The sequence below is a fragment of the Theropithecus gelada genome, chromosome 4 (genome assembly GCF_003255815.1).
Source record: "Theropithecus gelada isolate Dixy chromosome 4, Tgel_1.0, whole genome shotgun sequence".
Classification (NCBI taxonomy): Eukaryota; Metazoa; Chordata; class Mammalia; order Primates; family Cercopithecidae; genus Theropithecus; species Theropithecus gelada.
In genome coordinates this window covers 74,328,085-74,347,686 of record NC_037671.1, presented here as the reverse complement: position 1 = coordinate 74,347,686, position 19,602 = coordinate 74,328,085, and the positions used below count along the sequence as shown (strand labels likewise).

Below are 19,602 nucleotides of genomic sequence, written 5' to 3'. Positions count from 1 at the left end.
CAATTCAATACCCAGTATGATAAGGGTATGAGGAAATTGACATTCTATGTTGCTGGTGGGAAAACCAACTGCAAAGGTTTCCAGAAAAGCAACAATATGTGGCAAAAATCCTTATAATCAGAAGAAAAATAAGAATATTTCCATTTTGAGAAATAAAAAAATCTAAACACATGCAGTGCTTTTGAGAGTACATTGTTTGTTCTTCCTCCTATTGTTCTCAAATCTATTGACTTGTAAAAATTTGGCAGACCTAGAGACTCTTACATGAAAAAAACAGCCAATATACTTCTTTCTCAGTTGCTTGATAGGATTTCCTAGGAGGGACCTTGTTAGAATAGGATTGTTAAAACAAGGCTGCATAGTCCTAAAGTGTCAAGTACATCTTGATAGCAACTTGTTTCCTTACTTTTGTATTATTAAAACAGACTGATAGCCAAAATTGACACATTTATGACTAGATCATGAGGGTGAGGGACCAAGGAGCAGGTGGAAGAAATGGCTAATTGCACCAAACAACTCTTTGCCATGGATCATTACCTAGAATAAAATTACTCAGGCTCATTAAACTGTTTTGGGCATGAAATACTCTGAAAAAAAATTGATTTACCATAGTATTTGTAGCTACTGGTAGATGCTAAAAGATAATTGACTCTAACCTCTTTTTAGGAAAGATGATGAAGTTGAGACCTAGAAAGTTTAACTTTCTCAAGGTCATACAGCTTATTAATTCAGATGTATGAATTCATAGACAAGTCACAATGCTGTGGCACATATCTTCCTAGAATCCAGAACACCACCTGTCTTACATTATTTCCCAAGATACCTGTTGTATAAGAGCTGTTATAACTGTTGTATGATTTCTCTGTATCCTCATGCCTCTAGCACCACCAGATGTTGGGCTTTTCGGCAGCTCACTACCCATCAATCCTGCCTGTTACTCCAGGGTATGGAGAGAGGCTGGTGCTAACCTAAGCTCCAGTTATAGAGTGGTATCTAGGGTGAATGTGTCCTATGTGGTGTCCATTGAAGGTGGTAAATGATTCTCAGCTGCTTCTCACTGCACTGACAGCAGGGTCATTTTGTGAATGGGTAGGGAGCAGCAATTTGAGTGAAATCTCACTCAAGATCTTGTGTGCTAACATTTTTCTTCTTTCTCCTGGGGAAGCACTTTTTTGGAATAAGCCACTCCTAAAACATTACCCCGAGTAAAGCTAAGCATGAAGCATTTTAAGCCAAGCTGATCACCTAGATTATCTTTTGCTGTTTGATCCTGCAAAGAATGTGCTGAGATGAGTAGTAGTGCTGTATCACATAAGTTGTCCTTTCGTTTTCATACATTGGGCTCAAGCGAATGAAATCTCTTTACTTCTCTCATACCCACAGGTAAAGAGGAGTGAGTCCAAGCATCATATTTAATTCTGTTAATTACAATGTAAGTGTAAATAATACCAACAACGGCGCTCTAGTTTCGACTTCTGTTTGATGATTGTCAGACCCAGAAATCTAACAAACAGTACATTATTCAACGGATTTTTCACATTGTCCATTTGTAGACGTCTTTTCTTTAAACAGTCTAGCCAATTATATTCTCATATCCTTGTTTCCTATTATCTTTTGTAGCCTCCTTGACATAATCATACTGTGACTTATGGGAATTGTATCCCCCTCTTCCCTTTTCCTCTGGGTTCAGGCTTGGATATGTACAAATTTTGTCCCTCTGCATCACACGAGGACCCTTTCCATTAGGCCTTGTATTCAACTTCCTATGCTTTCCTGAGCTTATTCTTTATTATCTCTTATTTACCTTTTATTCAGAATTTTTTTCTTTCTCCTTATTTTTTTAGATATTAAAACATTTTTAAATTATTAATATAATTTTTGGTGGACAAATTATAATTACATACATTTTTGGAGTATAATGTGATGTTTTGATATATGTATACATTGTGGCATGATTAAATCGGGCTAATTAATATTTATCACCTATCATTTTGTATAGTGAGACATTTGAAATTTACTCTCTTATTTTGAACTATGTAATGCCTTATTATTGATTGTAGTCATTCTGCTGTGACATACATCTCAAAACTTACTCTTCTTGTCTACCTGAACTTTTGTACCCTTTAATCAACAACTCCCCATTCCTTTCCTCTCCCCCATTCCAAGTCTCTGGTAACCATCATTTTACTCTCTATTTCCATGATTTAACTTTATTAGATTCCACATATAAATGAGATCATGCAAGAACCCTTTTTCTGTTATTTCTTCTGCTTCAGCCAGTCTTAGAGCGTCTTTCAACGTTAATATACATGAAAGCTACACAAAATCAAGGCACTTTTATTAATGTTGTAGAAAAAGGTATATTCACAGGGATAATTTTTTAACCAATAATTAACCTTCAAACTCAAGATGTATTATCAATTTCCAATTAAAACTGGTAACTCCAATCATTCTCCAGGAAATATCCACCTTGGAGGAAGGACCCAACATTTCTTCCATATTGTTGTATAACAGAGCAGAGTTCCAAGAACAAATTGATATTCAATGAGGAGATCAAACCAAACACTAGGGAGCAGGAAGATTGTCTGTCATGACTCTTCCTAGGTTTTAACATTTGTTTTTCTATTTTGGAATTTGGTGCTGTAAGGAGGAATAGTGTCTACTATGCTCAGAAACAGGGAGAACGTGGTGTGAGTACAAGGGTTGTAAAGGGTGCTCAATATACTAAGAAAAGGCCAGAATCTTCATTATATAAAGTCCTTAGCTAAATTCCAGATATTTTTCATAAGTGCATTGGAGCAATAGCTTAACTTTAAAAGGAGAGTTATAAATAGGTATGTAAAATATGCATGTAGAATAATTGAGCACCATTTTATGAAATATTCCCGAAAAGATTCTGCATAATATTGATGTTTAATTACTTTCTTTAACTCAACTTAAGTTCTTTATTAATAGTGGTTGACTTATTTGTTCAGTTTTGTTCAGACCAACTGAAGTTTACAACTGATTAAACTGAGGGTATAATCTCTTATGTTTTGTGTGATCTGGACCTGACTACAGAAGCAATTTCCCAGGTCACCTAAATCCCAGTTAAACTGAATGACAAATTAAGAATCATGATACCGATAAGACCCAATCTCTAAGCTGTCACCTGAATATGATGATCATCAATGTCACTTTTTTTTCTTTTTTCTTTTCTTTTCTTTCTTTCTTTCTTTTTTTTTTTTTTTTTTTTTTTTTGAGACAGAGTCTCACTCTATTACCCAGGCTGCAGTGGCGTGATCATGGCTCACTGCAACCTCCACCTCCCAGGTTCAAGTCATTCCCCTGCCTCCGCCTCCCAAGTAGCTGGGATTATAGGCATCTGCCACCACACCCGACTAATTTTTGTATTTTTAGTAGAGATGGGATTTTGCCATGTTGGCCACACTGGTCTTGAACTCCTATCCTCAAGTGAACCGCCTGCCTCAGCCTTCCAAAGTGCTGGGATTATAGGTGTGAGCTACAGTGCCTGGCCAATGTTACTTTTAATATAACTATTAAAGCTATTGGCTCTAGATTAGTAAATGACAGATAATAATAGTTACTTTTATTGAGTGCCTCCTACCATATCAGGAACTGTGCTAAATGCTTTATGTCCATGAGATAACTATTATCATTTTCGTTTTATGGATATAATCATACTGTTTTTTGAATTCTTCTCTAAGACATGATCTAAACTCTTGTCAACTAAAATTTGGGCTTGTCTAAAACCTCAGATATGTAGATTTTTACAGAATGAGGCGAGGCTCATAAAATAATTTTTTTCCTAATAGATTTTCTAATACTTGATAGTTTTGATTTGTATACAAAATTCACTATGAAATTTAAAAATCTACCCACAAAGATATTATCAGAGTAAAAAAATGTGAGCCATATTTAGTCTTTTTAATTTTCTAAACCTCAGAAAGATTTTTTATTGTTTTAATAACAGTATCATCATAATATATTAAGATGCTGTGCCGTCCTTTGTAGGGAATGGTGGAACAAGGGATGATGGTTAGCCATCATAAATTCAACCAGTACTGTGAGCTGATTTCAGGAGAGGAATTGAGCATCCATTATTTCCTGCCAGATTGCTCTCAGGATTATTGGGAAATAAATATTTCCTTGTGGAAGGCTAACTGCTCTTAGAGCAAATCTTCAATCTTCACCTGTGTCTCTGGAACTACTTCACTGACCAGCCCAGACTATGTGTGATTTATAATTCAAATAAACATTGATTTATATTTAAGATATACTTTATTGAAAAGTTTTAATTATACTCACTTTAAGTTAGAGATCAATTAAACCTGTATTAGTCCATTCTTGCATTGCTATAAAGACATATCTACAACTGAGTAATTTAAAAAGAAAAGAGATTTAATTGGCTCATTTTCTGCAGGCTGTGCAAGAAGCATGATTCTGGCATATGCTTGGCTCTTGAGGAGGCCTCAGGAAATTTACAATCATGGCGGAAGGTGAAGTGGAGAGTAGGCATGTCACATGGCCAAAGCAGGAGCAGGAGAGAAGGGGGGCGGGTGCCACACACTTTTAAATGACTAGATCTCATGAGAATTCCATCACTATTGCAAGGACAGTACCAAGGTGATGGTACTAAACCATGAATGAGAAACCACCCCCATGATCCAATCACCTCCCACCAGGTTCCACCTCCAACACTGGGGATTACAATTTAATACAAGGTTCGAGTGGGGACACAGATACAGACCATATCAAAACTTTTGTCTGATATCTTCTTTAAATACCTAATGAGTATAATTGTCTCATGGAAAAAGGAAGCTCTGGGGAACCTAATGTACAGCTCACTCACTGCTGTCATGTCAATTGCAGACCTCTCAAGCAAGCACTGCTGGAAGAAAGAAGAACTAGCATCTCAGTTCTTTCGGTCCCTCTGTTTGCATACACTGATTGTTCTTCAAGAGAAGAAGCAAGACCCATTTTTGGGTCTGACATATGGCTACTTACTAGTTACTTCCTCCTTCACTTCCAGTCCTTCAGTAATAGGAGGTGGTAATACAGAGAGCATGGATGTTTAACTGCATCATGGGTATATGATGGTAGCATTATTGTTATAGTGAAAAGTTAGAAACAAATACATGTTTAATAATAGGGTGCTATTAACCAAGAAAAGGTGAGATTTGAATAGCTCTTAATACATCCACTTAATGACAATCTGCAGACATAAAATGTGAGAGTAAATGATATTAATAAAATAATATATTGAGTAAAAATAAATGCATTACAGAAAGTATCTTTAAGATTCTATTGCAAAAACAAGAAGATTATATTTCTAACATTAACAGTAACCATTTCCATTTGGAGATATAAATGTGTGATTTTAAATTTCTACATTAAGCATGAATTACATTTAATAAGGAAAAGAGTTGAAGCTATTTCAAAATAATTTAATGGATCAGTTCACATGGCCAAATAGATAAGAAATACTCCTTTTAAACTCAAAATTTAATAAGATATTCTCTAGAGGTCATAGTGCCAAAATTGTATGTGTGTATGTTTATACCCTTACCTTCTTCCATAAAAAGTATTAAAACCATGATCAGGAAGGTGGTTTTCCCAGGGCGAGGCTCATCCATTGCACACCGGATGTGCTGACCCCTGTGATTTCCCCAAATGTGGGAAACTTAACTGCATAATTTGTGATAGTGGGGGACTGCGTTCATGCTTTCCCCTTAAAAAAAAGTTTTCATGTGGATTTGGTAGAGATTGTTATCCATTGTCCCAAATAAAACTATGTCTTTATGTTTTTAAATAAAACATTTCTTAGTTAGCATATGCATGGACATTTTGCTTTCCCATGAGTGAATTTGTTTCATTTTGTTTTTTAAAGATCGAACAGTCACATATTTACAGAAAAGCTGGAAGCACAGACAAAGACTTTTTTTTTTTTCTTGAAACACTGGAGAGTAATTTCTGATCTGATGTCTCACATTTCTTTTGTTGGATCACCTACAAACAAGGATATTCATCCGTATAACTACAACACTAGCATCAAGGTTAGGAAATTAACATTGATACATCACTATCATCTAATACTCAGAACCCATTTAAGTTTCTCAGTTGTCCCAGAAATGTCTTATATAGTGAGATAATTTATTTCAGAATCACACATGGCACTCAGTTGTGTCTCCTTAGTTTATTTCACTCTGTAACATTTCCTTAGCCCTTCTTCTCTGGCCCTTTAAAGTCCTATAATATTGTATCATAAATAAGCACTTTGAGGAATCAAAGTAAATGATCCTTCCTCAAGATTGTCCATAAAGTTAAAAAGCAACATACGATCTTCTCAACTTTAGTCGGTTTGAAAGTAGTCAGACCTGGTTTCATATCCACACTCTGCAACTGAGAAAGCCTTTGCTCTACCATACCCACAGTCTTCCCTCTAGAGTATAGACCTTAATTAGAAAGGTAGAAAAATATTGAAATAGGTGATGAGAAGAGAAAAGTAAAAATATGGCAAAGAGAATTTGAGATTTGGAAATGTGCTATTTCTTTCAATCTTTATGAGGCTTAAGATGGGTTTTTGGAAGACGTAATATTTAGGACATACTTTATATGATGTCTCTGTGACCAATATATGTGTTGTGAAGATAATTTGATGCTTTTAGTTCTTTAAATATTTCTTCTTAAATAAACCCATTCAGTCCATTAACCATGGTTAATGTTTTCCCACTGGTTTGTACATGTCATAGTTAAAGACCAATGTAGACTAGCAGGGAAGTAGAAAAAGAAAAATTAGTACATTCATGAATTATTCTCTGTTCTACTTTAGACAAGTTAATTTTCCTTAAATTATCAGGTTCCGTCTTAATCATAGGCCATTTGTGGTTATCAAGAAATAAATGTTTGTATGTTTGGCCTTCACAGTCTTACATTTCCCACTAAAAGCCAATTCAATTAGTCCTTTAACATCTTATCACAAAACATTCAATGTGAGAATCAAAATTTTTAAAAAATGGATAATTCTTAGATTTATAAAATTGTTCTCCCAATGAATATTAACTAAGACTTGAGAAAAACTATTCTATTAAATTAACATTCAAATGTTCTAATTATATTAAGAGGGTAACTCTTGTTCCCAGAATAATCATTTTAGAAATTAAAGAGCACTTATATCATAGCACCCTGGGTGGGTAAATGAAACTTCATCCAAAACATGGCCCCCAAAAATAAAGTCCCACCCAAGATTACCTTTCATTTTTTAAGACCAGAGAGTAAAGGATTATACTCCTGTGGTATGACATGCAACATCTTTGGATTTTCCAGTAATATGAATGAAAAGAAGAAATAGCTTAGATTTTATAAAGACTGTTGTTTCACTGATTTCACCAGTTTAAAGCAACTTGCTTGCAGTACTTTACAATTATAATTTGTACGTTAAAAAATTTAAATTACCTTAGTAATAGATTCTCCTTACAAAAAATTATAACTTTACAGATCAAGTTGACATACCCTTTGATTATTCCCCTCTGTAATGCCCCCATCTTAGTCTCTCTAGAAATAGTCACTGTTAACAATATAATGTATATGCTTCCAGAATTCTCCATAGCATTGCTCATGGAAGATATATCTATGTTTGTATTTTAGCATAAATGATATGTACATTAATTCACCTGACAACATGACTTAGACATTTTTTCAGTTCAAATAGGTTCACTTCATTTTAGAAAATTGCAGCGTGTTCTTCCATAGAAAGGATGCACAATTATTTCTTTAGTCATTCTTGATTTTGTGAATATTTAAATTGTTCTGAATTTTTCACTGTTACAAATAATATTATGATGAAGATTCTTGTACTTGCTTCCTCAATACCTACTCCAAAGTTAGTTGACTCTGAGGTAGATACTAACAGTAGAATTTTGAGGTGACAGGATATGTAAAGTGATCCATGAATGCACAATACTTACATTTAAATTCCCTTCAGCAGTGTATAAATATACTTATTGAATTTAAATTTGAATTTCCTCCATCAAAGTGAGGTTGAATGCCAGTTTATATAAATCTTGATTATTTTTATTAGTTCTTCTGTGAGTTACCAGTTTATATTATTGGTCTATTTTTCAAATAGATGATTCTTTTCTTTCTTTAAATGATTTGTTGATTCTAATCCTTTATTATTATTTAGGTTGAAATACCTTCTCCTAGTACTTGTCTTTTCACTTTTATACTGCTGTGGTTGATGTAGTTAAACTCATTATATTTTCTTTTCTTTTTTTTTTTTTTTTGAGACAAGGTCTTGCTCTGTCACCCAGGCTGGAGTGCAGTGGTGTGATCTCCGTTCACTGCAACCTCCACCTCTCGGGTTCAAGCAATCCTTCCACCTTAGCCTCCAAGTAGCTGGGACTACAGGCACTTATCACTATGCCTGACTAATTTTTTATTTTTAGCAGAGATGGGTTTTGCCATGTGGCCTAGGCTGGTCTTGAACTCCTGGGCTCAAGCAATCTGCCTGCCTCTGCCTTCCAAAGTGCTGAGATTACAGACGTGAGCCACCTCGCCTGGACTCATGTTTTCTTTTATGGCTTTTGCTTTTTGTGTTTTATTTCAGAAGGTCTTCCTAACTCTAAGGCACCATATATTTGCCTACATTTTCTTCTAATAATTTCTTATCATTAAAAGATTTTAAGTCTTAATTACAATTTTTTGAACAGTGTAAGATGAAATCAAACTTTTACTTTTTATAAAAGGATAGCTAGTAAGTCTCACTGATTTGAAATGGCATACCATTATTTTCCCATTGATTTGAAGTTCCACTTTTATCATATTTCATAAACATATGTGTTCTATAGATAGATGCATACATATATACGTACATATTTATCATTTAAATACACATATTGGTTGGTTCTATGATTATTCCTCATTTTACAGACAAGGAAACTGAGGTACAGAAATATCAAATAACTTGCACAGCAACACATAGTCAAGAAATAGTGGAGCAAAAAATAAAACATATGGATCTAGATTTAGTCTGTGGCCTTAATGACTATACTTTCTATAAATTTTCTGTTTGTGAGTCTATTTTTTGAACTCTATTCTGTTTCTTCGTTTGAAACAGATTTGAAATACTTGTGTATTGTTGCATTAATTCATTAATTTCCTTCCCAATTGCATTTTTAAAACAATCAATGGCAATATATAGAAAAGTCATTTTTTTTTTTTTTTTTTTGAGACGGAGTCTCGCTCTGTCGCCCAGGCTGGAGTGCAGTGGCCGGATCTCAGCTCACTGCAAGCTCCGCCTCCCGGATTCACGCCATTCTCCTGCCTCAGCCTCCCGAGTAGCTGGGACTACAGGCGCCCGCCACATCACCCGGCTAGTTTTTTGTATTTTTTTAGTAGAGACGGGGTTTCACCGGGTTCGCCAGGATGGTCTCGATCTCCTGACCTTGTGATCCGCCCGTCTCGGCCTCCCAAAGTGCTGGGATTACAGGCGTGAGCCACCGCGCCCGGCCAAAAAAGTCATTGTTTTTTATGTTGTTTTTGTTTCTTGCCTTCTTGCTGAACTCTCTTCTTAGCTATAAAAGTTTTTCCTTTGATTATCTTGAAATTTCTACCATTTTCTCTGTAAATAATAACAGTTTACCCCTTATTTTTCAACATTTATACAACTTACTATGGTTTCACTTATTTAATTCCATTGGCTAGGATGTTCAGTCTAATGTTGAACAGTAACAGTAGCAATGGGCATTCTTGTTTTGTTCTTGACCTTACAATATTTCTAATAAATGTCACATTTGCTGTATTTTGGGGTAGATACTCTTTATTAGATTAAGGAAGTTTCTTTTTGTTCTTACTTTTTATGCAAACAGACGCACACACAAGTATATTACATATACACACATAATCACAATTGTCTTTGGACATCTATTGAAACTGTTTCTCTCCTAAATCATATGATTAAGTTAGCCAATTATATTGGATTATATTGGTTGTTCATTATTAAAAAGCTATATTTTGTATTCCTGGGATAAACCTTACTTGATCATAGTGCATTATTCTTTTAATTGATTGCTGAATTTAAATTTCTAGTATTTTATTTAGCAATTTGCATCTATGTGAGATTTGCTATGGTTTTCTTTCCTTATGCAGTCCTGTTCGAAATTTTTAAAAAGCTAATGCATATTCTTAAAAGACTTTTTTTATTTTTTAAAGAGTTGGTCAGAGTTGCCTATGAAATTTTGTGGACCTGATTAAATTAGGGGAGAGGGGAGTATATTTGAATACCATTTCAAGTTTTTTCTGCCTTTGTTGGATTGATTTTATTTTCTTCCACTTTTTTGTGATAGTGTAAAAATTATAAATTGTATTTGTGTTTTTCTACTAAATGCTATTCAGTTAGCACTTGAATGAAATATATTTTCTATTAATATTCAGAGTTGGTCTGTGTTTCTCTACAGTTATTAAACAAAACCAAAATTTTTGTATGCTTTAGTTTTACTTAAGTATTTCTTCCCATTTCAATTCTCTTCCATATTGACCTAATTTGAAAGTTTATTCTACATTGTTACTTTAAAAATTCCTGTCATTGTTGTTTTAAAAAATCAATAGTTATCTAGAATTAATAATATAATTTAATTGATTTTTTTGTTCACCATTATTTGTCAGAGCTTCCTTATTATTATATTCATTTTTACTTTGGTTGGCAAAATTATATCAAGGAATTATTGTGAGTGGTAAAGTTTCTTGTTCCTTCATGTTTCATTTTCATTCTTGAATGATAGTTTGGTTGGATATAAAATTGCAGGTTTAACTTTTTTTCTTGCTCCTTTGATTTTATTCATTCGTTAACAAGAAAATTGTATAGGAGATTTTGTTTTTTCTTTCCCAAAGATTTTAGTATTTGTTTCCTTTATTCTTGGTTTGGGAAATGTTAATATAATATCTAGGTATGGTTTATTATTTAAATTTATCTTACTCAGAACTTGGTTGGACCTTAAATTGCAACTAAACTAATGTATATGTTACCTTCCTTCCATTCCTGCTAATACTACTCCAATTGGGTGGATGATGGAGCATTTGAGTCTATTTTACATAATTCCTAACTTTTATTTTATTCTTTTTATATATTCATCACTTTTTATTGCATTCTGGAAGAAATTTTTGGATTAATATTACAGTTTAGCAATTTGTTCTTTGTGTCCATTCTCTTATTTGACCTACTTGTCGAGTATTCTATTTAAAAGATCAATATTTTAATAGGTGTGCTTTCCAATTGATTATTTTCTGTGGATTTAATATTCTCTCACATATCTCTGTGGGTATGACTTGTAAATATTCTGAAGTCCTTTTCTGACATTATTAATTCTGGGCTGTATATTCTTCATGTTTTAAAAACAAAGAACTCTATTGTATCTCTTTTTAATGGTATTGGCCTTCCTCCAACACTTAGTGACTCCTGCATGTTCATCTGTTAGCTGAGACTCCTTATTAGGCTCTTTGTTCTATGTGATCCTGCAGGCTGCTTAGAGAGAAGGACCAGATTTGCTGCAGGAACTTGTATTTCAGTCTGTTTTCAAAAGTGTATGGGAGGGGATGAGGATACCGCTGGCAGGGTGCCTCATAGATTAGCTCCTGGTAGGGGAGAGGCTGTCTCATTCCATTGGTAGCTCCAGCTATTCAGGGTGTCCAGGATGCTGCTTTGTTTCTCTGATTCAAGCTTCCATACCTTTGACTCCCAGCTGGAAGCAGTAACTCCTGTTGCTACTCTTTGACTCCAAATGTGGCCTAAGTTGGTAGAGGGAAGGTGCACAGTTCAACCTTGCTCTTCCTACTGCTTTCCTGTAGCAAACACTGTTGTCTTTTGTATCCGTTCCCAACATTTATTGGCAGCACTCTCCTATTCTTGTTTTGAGCTGGTTTTAAATCCTCCTTCTAATAACACCTGCTTTCTGTCTTCCAAATGTCCTCTCAAAGTTTATATGGTCCTCCAAAGCTTGATACTGTTTCCCAGCTATATGCATTAAAAAATCCTTTCTAAAATTTTGAGATTTCCAGTGGGAAAAGGAGACTACAATCTATTTCCATTCTACCACCTTGAAATGGAAACCAGTGTGTAATCTTCAAAACCTTGAGAGGATGTTTTGAAAAAAATGAGTTTAGCAGACCAGTTTGCAGGACTACCATTTATGGTTGTGTATGCTGTTCACAGTGTGAAGGCATCCAGCTGAGGAGGTAGCCAAGAGCTGAGAGCAAGGACATTGTTTCTTCCCATCTGTCAGAAAGCAACTGACAGGCAGGAGGGACCCTTTCTTTCTAATTGACACAAGGATGTCCTGTGGGTCAGCAGTCGCCCTAGTCATTTGAGCTTTAAATTACATTATGTATGATGATGATTCTGCAGGTGTATACGTAGGTCAAAATGCATCAAATTATTCATTTGAAATACGCATAGTTCCTTGTGCATCAATTATACTTCAATAAAGCTGAAAAATAAAGTAAAAAAAGTTAAAGACATTTTATTATGCAAGTAGTAAAGTGTGTAAAATGTTCTGTTGGATTTAGAGGATAAATGTTTAAGATTTCATATTTTACAAATTGGACAAGATATAAAAGCTTTATCTTAGTTGACAAATAACAATAATTCTAAAAGAAGATGCATTCATGAACAGGATAGTTAGAGGAGAAAAGAGAGTTAAAAGGAGACAGTAACTAGCTGTTAATCATCTTTTCTGATAAACAAAGTGGTGTAGTTAACACTCTGCCTTGGATATCTTAGGGAAAGCCCTAGGTAGAGAGGCAGAGGGATGAACTAAAGCTGTGCTGTCCAATACAGTAACCACATGTGGCTATTCAAATTTAAATTAATTAACATAAAACAAAATAGAAAATAGAAATTAGGTTCTTCAATCATATTGCTGTATTTCAAGTGCTCCCTAGTTCCATGTGACTATAGTACTAGACAGCACAGATACAGACTAGTTCCGTCATCACAGAAAACTCTATTGGACAGCACTGACCTAGTTGATCTCTTAATTTAGGTCCTCTACATACCAATAGTTTTACCTCTGTAGATTACTACATTAAATGTAATCCCAGATCTTAATTGCCAGGGGGTCTAACAGAAGATAGAATATGGGTCCATACTGGTTGCAGAATAGGCATTCAGGAATCAATAACGTTGACTGGTGATCAATAACATTGATTGGAATCAATAATGTTGTTGATGAATGGATACATGAATGAAGCTAGCAGTGAATTCCCACTATTTGATAAAATACTGCATTCATTTATCCATTCATTAACTCAAGAAATATTTATCAAATACCTACCACTTGCCAGGTACTGGTTCAGGCACTTGATCAGGAAAGTAAACAGACCAAGATTACTTCCCTTCTGGAGTTTACGTACTGGAGGATGGGGTAAATATTGTAAATAATAGGCATAATAAATAAGTAAATCATATCACAATTTGATTTGCTCCTTGACTTAAGGAGCAAAGGAGCTGTTGCTCCTTGACTTAAGTTTTGAAAGGTGAAGTCTAGCTCCTGTGTTAAGAAGACATTGTAGTAAGCCAAGGACAGAAGCAAGAAGGCTGGCTGGAGGCTGTTGCATTATCTAGGTTGAAAATGATGGTGGTTAGGTCCAGGGTGGTAGCAATAGTAATAGTGAAAAGTGGTCAGATTCTGGATATATTTTCTGGGTTGAACTATAAAATTTCTGACTGGGTTGGATGTGGATGTGAGAGAAAGGGAGAAGTCAGAGTTTCAGCCTAGCAACTAAAAGGATGCAGTCAGCATTAATGGGGATGGGGAAGGCTACAGGAGGAGCAGACAGAGGATAAGACCAGAAGTTGAGTTTTGAGCATGTTAAGTTTGAGATGTTTATTAAACATAGAAGTAGAAGAGTTGAATGAGTTGCTGGATATACAGATGCAGATTTGGGAGAATAATATGGAGTTGAAATAGGTTACTAACAGGTAAGCAAATATATTCTCTGTTAATGAACCAAAGTCTTTGTATATCAGAAGGTAGAATTGGCTGGCTGTGAGTTTGGGTAAAAATATCATCATTTTGTTCTTAGCATGAGCTGAGAGACCTGTTAACAAATTTTGCTTTGCAAACATTTACAAAATGTTCAGGCATTACACTCAGTTTTAAAAAGGAAATATTTCCTGCAGACATTGATATTTAGTGTGCAGAGTTTTCCTGTGATTTTCACAGAAAGCACTTGAGCATTTTTGTTAATATCAATGCTATGTTAGGACAAATGCTGGTATTATTTTCTCCCAGGCCCATAATATTTTTAACAGTTAAACCCAAATCACTGTACTTTAAATAGACTTCATTTACCACTGCAGCATAAATAATCTATTTTTAGTCATTGGAAAGAAAATCTTGATGTTAATTTAAAAGAAGGAAATAGTAAAAGATACGTACTTGAGTATTAGGCCTGAGTCTCATAAAAACAAGTTAATCAAAATTGGGGAGCATTATAATCTTAAAAGAATGACGTCAAGGGTCTGATGTCTTGGATTCTTAAGGGCAGACATGGAACAGTCCAACATCTGTGCCAGAATGACCTCTGTGAAGCATAGTATTTCCTTTTAAATGTTTAGACATCATGATAGTTTTCCATGGTTTTAATTCATAAAATATGGATTTTTTAAAAGCCACAGAAGCATAGCAATTTTTTTTCAGCTGTCCCCTTACCATCTGTACCATGCTTTTAACCCCTATTAACTCCTAATGTGAACAATTCAACTAGAGCCTTCTTTCAGAAATATGACCATCTACAAACATCTCTGGATAAGGAAATAAAATGACAAGGAAAAAGTTCACTGACTCTGAGCTAGGGTCATGATATCTAAAGGTATTAATAGGAATAAACTAAGATAAGAAACATCAGATAGTTTGTTGTGGTTTAACTTCATTGCTTTCATAATGCGTTTACTATATTTTTCTCTTGTTAAGACTCTGGCTCTTTTCTAGGTCAAATATATTCTAGTGATCCATGCTGTGCAAAGAACCCTTATTTTATGATATCCAGAAAACTGTTTTGGAAGTCTCAGAGGATTCATGTGAGTTAACATAGGAGACTCATTCAGTCTGTTTATTTTCAGCTGATTTGCTTTCTTAATTGAGTAATCCAAAACTGGATATTTATGTAAAAGAAAAGATATTTTGCTATGTTTATACTTGAGCATAATTAGCTAGTTATTTTTCTTTCTCTTTAGTTTTACCGCCACTATACACAAACACAGTAACCAATTAGGTTATAATAGAACAAGATAATTCAATGGCTTGGTTGCTTATTCTGTATATTGAATGCTAAATGGAAAAAAATATTTATGTTGAATATATGAAATTTTTTCTTTCCATGAGATTTTAAGTTAGGGAAATGGGGTGTGGGGCACAATAGTGGGCTTTACTTTGTGCCCTGAGAGCAGCAATTCTAAGATTCACACATATGCCAGAACATGGAACTAAATGCAGACTCTTTGGCCCTTTGCTCGCAGATATGTCCTTTCTTGCTAATCTGTTTACTCTCTATCAAGAGCCAAGTGTATCATCTTCGCATTTCTTGCATATATTGTGCTCATTTTCTATTCTGTGGCCACTGTGAAGACTTCAGGTATAGATGAAGTTATGTGACTGAAAAATAAACATCTGAGTAACTACAGTCTTTGATCCCTCTTCCCATTCCCCTACCCCAGACTTTCCCACCTCCACTTAACTGCTCTTGGGCCACTGTGATTATGAGAGGGGTAGTGGAGAAGTGGAGATGGTAGAAAAGTGGTTTCTTTGGAATGAGTAAAGGGATGGGGGCAGCTTCTCTGCACCCCCAGAAAGCAATGGGTTACAGGAGAGTAAACGCACACTGGGCAGTGGGCTTGGCTTGAGTTTGAGAGAGAATTTTCTAGAGTTTAGAGAGAGGAAGGAAAGAAATTTGTTGAAGCAGCTGCTGTACACAGCTATAGCAATACTTATCAATATGTATAGGTATATGTGTGTGTATATATATGTATGCACACACATATATGAGGTTTAATTTGTAAGATTTAATAAGATTTAACCTTATTTGTAATTATTTTTGATTATCAGCAAGATTTATATTAATGTGGTACACATCAGGATGGGCAAACTAGTTCTTTACAGCTGTTATCCCTCCTGATTGGGTCAGTGTCTCTTCTATCCAGCCAGTGACCCTGCCATTCCAGTTGTGCAGCCTCTCCCCTTGAATTCTCTGGGCCTCCCCATAATCCAGAAGACAAAGGGGTCAAGCTTGGTGCCTCAGAGGGCCTCCAAGTCACTTCAGTACTATAGCTGGCATCCTCAGAAACTCACTTCAGCACTATAGCTGACATCCATTCTGATTGGTTGTTAAATATTTAAAATCCCACCTCTGTGATCTATCTGGAGCTGGGCCCTAAGGAGATGAGATACTTAGAAAGGGCAAGTCCATGTGGGCTTCATAGTTGGTAGGGGGAAAAAGAGAGGTGGTAAGAAGTGTGGAAATAAAAATGGGGCATGAAAAGGAAACTGAAGGGTGTGGGAAGAGAGGTGAAGACACTCAGCGTGGGCTACATCTGGATGGCCTGGGGTAGCCATGCCTTTGCTTTTCATGCCTCACTTTTCAAGTGAGGACCTATCTTCGCTTGAAAGTTGTGTAGGAACCTTTGAGAAAATACTTCCTATTGTCCCTCTGAGCATGCACACCCCATCCTCTCTTCTGCTAATCTCTTGTGTTGCATGCACATACTTTGCCCTTGTTCAAGCGGTGCTCAGTAAGAATTCTTGAATGTTTGCTTTCTAATGTGTATGTCCAGGCAACTTCATGCAGTGAATCTGGAAATAACCTAATTTATTACCTTATTTTGCAAATGAGAGAATAAAATGGGTCTAAAGAAATCAAATAATTGCTGTATGTCCTCAAATCCAGGGATGATTCTCCTACTAACACTGTAGGTCTCAAACTGCAGGTTTCCTGAGGGAAATTATGTTACAAATCAGGACAAGCTTCTCAGTTGGTTCTGTGCTTTGAGAACAATGGACTTTGTTTTTTTCTTATGAAAACTTAGAAAAATATTCAAAATATTACATTGACTGAAAAAATCCATATGACCACATTAAAAATATATACGTGAACATAATTTTAGGCAAAGGAAACATTCTATGCACAAGCCAATAAATTATCTTCTATGGTGTCATGAGAGGTAGTTAAAGAATAGACCCTGGATCCCAAATTGCTTAGGCTCAAATTTTAGCAGAGCAATATTTAACAAGTTACTTAACTTCTCTCTGCCTTGGATTCCTTATTTGTAAAAAGGAGAATAATGTACATTTTACAGAGTGGGTCAGGTGATTATGCAAGATGATTTAGCTTAGAGCAATGCCTAGCACACAGTAGGGCTGCTTGTATTGTTATTATCACAATTTTTGTGGGCTGAGGTTTTTTTATAGACCAGATTCAGAGAGTAAGAGGAACTTGATTTCCTTCAAATCGATTTGATAAGTACAAAAGTGAAAGGTTAGATAGAGAGGGAGGTCGTGTGGGGTTATTACAGTAAACAGTAAATCCTACTTGAATTATGTACCGAATATGTTAGCTACAGAAAAATTTGAAAGTACTAAACGTTTTGTCACAAATCAGCTTGTTTGGGCCAGTTCTATTTTTATCAGCATGTCTTATCTCTCTTATAAGCAAATCATGTCCAATCAAAGCCAGAGAAAAACAAAGCTAGCAAGTATTCTGACTCAACGCTTTTTTTTAACACTCAGAAAGCACAGTCTTTTATAGTCTTTTGGCCATATTGTCTTGGTTATCTTCTGAGGAGATGCACAAAAACCTATAATGAGGACTAGGGCTCACATTAGAATCTCAGAAATAGAGGCTAAATTACCATTTCCAAAAGGGGAGGTTTTCACTTCAGTATTAAATCAAGCCTCAGAAGAAAATGAAAATTATTAGTAGTAATTCTGACAGTTATTTCACTCTAAGATGGCTGAAATGCCTAGATTTCTACTTTGTAAAATAATTTATTGATCCCAAATTCTCAACTACAGAAATGATTCAATATCTAATATTACTCCTGTAAAAATTTAGCTTTCTACTTTAGGATATAATAGATTTTTCCCCAAATAATATTTAGATTCTTTAAAAAAATATGTTAATATGCATAAAATGACTGTAAGTCATGAGAAAGATGTATTAAGAGCTGAATACCTTTAGAATGGCAGAAAGGAGTTTCTCTTCAGAGTGCTACTAAATTCTAGGGAGAGTATCTTTATCCCTTTTTAGTCTTCATATATTTGCTGAGACTTAGCAAAAATACTTTGAGGGTTCTAGTTAGCTTGATCATGCCTCACACTTCCTGAAGAAGGTTGCAGTTGTGGAGACCACACTAAATTCCTGAAGGAGTTCCAACTAAAGAATCCTTAGACATGCTCCAACTGACTGGGCTGAGGAGATTTTTTGTTGTCTTTTAGGTGAAGAGCTAATGGCAGAGGGAATTATGGGACCTCCTAGTCATAGATCACCATTATCTTTATTGGCTCTGTTGGAGTCTAAGTGCTTTCCCAAATAAAATGAAAATTAGAGCAGGAGTCAGTAGTATTTCCTTTCTCAAAATAATGTTTGATTTGAATTACTTATAATTATTTAAGGCCCTCGAAGAGATTAATGTAAATATTTGAGAAATTGGCTCCCAGGAAACAGAGAAATGACTTCAAGATTCTGAAAATTATCTTCTAATTCTCTTGGGAATGCAAAGTGTGTGGGTAACCTAAATATCAAGAGACAGGAAATATATTTGACAATTGGAAAGACTGCTATTGAAGTGCATCCCTGTTAAATCAGTGGATCAAAAAGTAACAGAAAATTATGTGTCTGAAAGGGAATGTAGATGTTAATATAAGTAACAATGACAGCGTGGATGTTTCAAGAGGATTTTAAAAAGCAATAGATTCAGACCTTAGTTGTGCCAGGTCTGGTAAAGGCAATGTAAATGGCAAAGACTTACTTCTTTTGAAAGTTTTGTAATGATCAGATGACAGGGCTGAAGGGACTGAGAAGGAAGGAGGAAACTCTTTTCCAATATCTTCAATAGGATATGCCCTTTTCTAAATTCATTTTTATGTTTCATGTGAAAATTCTTTTAATAGGATGAGTACTCCTTAGATAGTGTGGTTAAAGCAATTACTCCCCTTTAGTCCGATCCTGCCAACAATTCATACTAGTAATTAATAACATGCTGAATGAATATTTTTTAAAACTGCATTTTAAAAAACTCAACTCATAATTTAAGAAAATATTTCAGTAAGCAGTGGCAGGGAATCATTGCAGACACTCACAGAAAAGAAGCAATAAAAATCGGTCTGTTAAAATAAAACCAAGCAGGATCAGAGACAGTGTATAGTGTCATTAGATTCTTAGGTCATTAGATTATCTTGGCTGGCTCTTTACTTAGATGAGCCATGTTGCTTGCTTTGGGGCCTCCAGGCAAACCTTATGTGGCAAGAATTGACGTATGAATACATTTTCAGTACACCACTTCGTGTTATTTCACAGGCCTCTGACATTTGGCTGTCTCCCAAATAATCTCTA

General features: G+C 35.1%; 1 protein-coding gene and 1 non-coding gene across 4 annotated transcripts in view; both read left to right on the top strand.

Annotated features, from left to right (window-relative positions):
* FILIP1 (filamin A interacting protein 1) overlaps window positions 1-19,602 on the top strand; it is a 202,777-nt gene that overhangs the window by 14,434 nt on the left and 168,741 nt on the right. The gene's annotated exons all lie outside the window — the stretch shown is intronic.
* LOC112624030 lies at window positions 5,574-5,734 on the top strand. Its single transcript, XR_003119348.1, has one exon. It is a non-coding gene; the product is annotated as a U1 spliceosomal RNA (small nuclear RNA).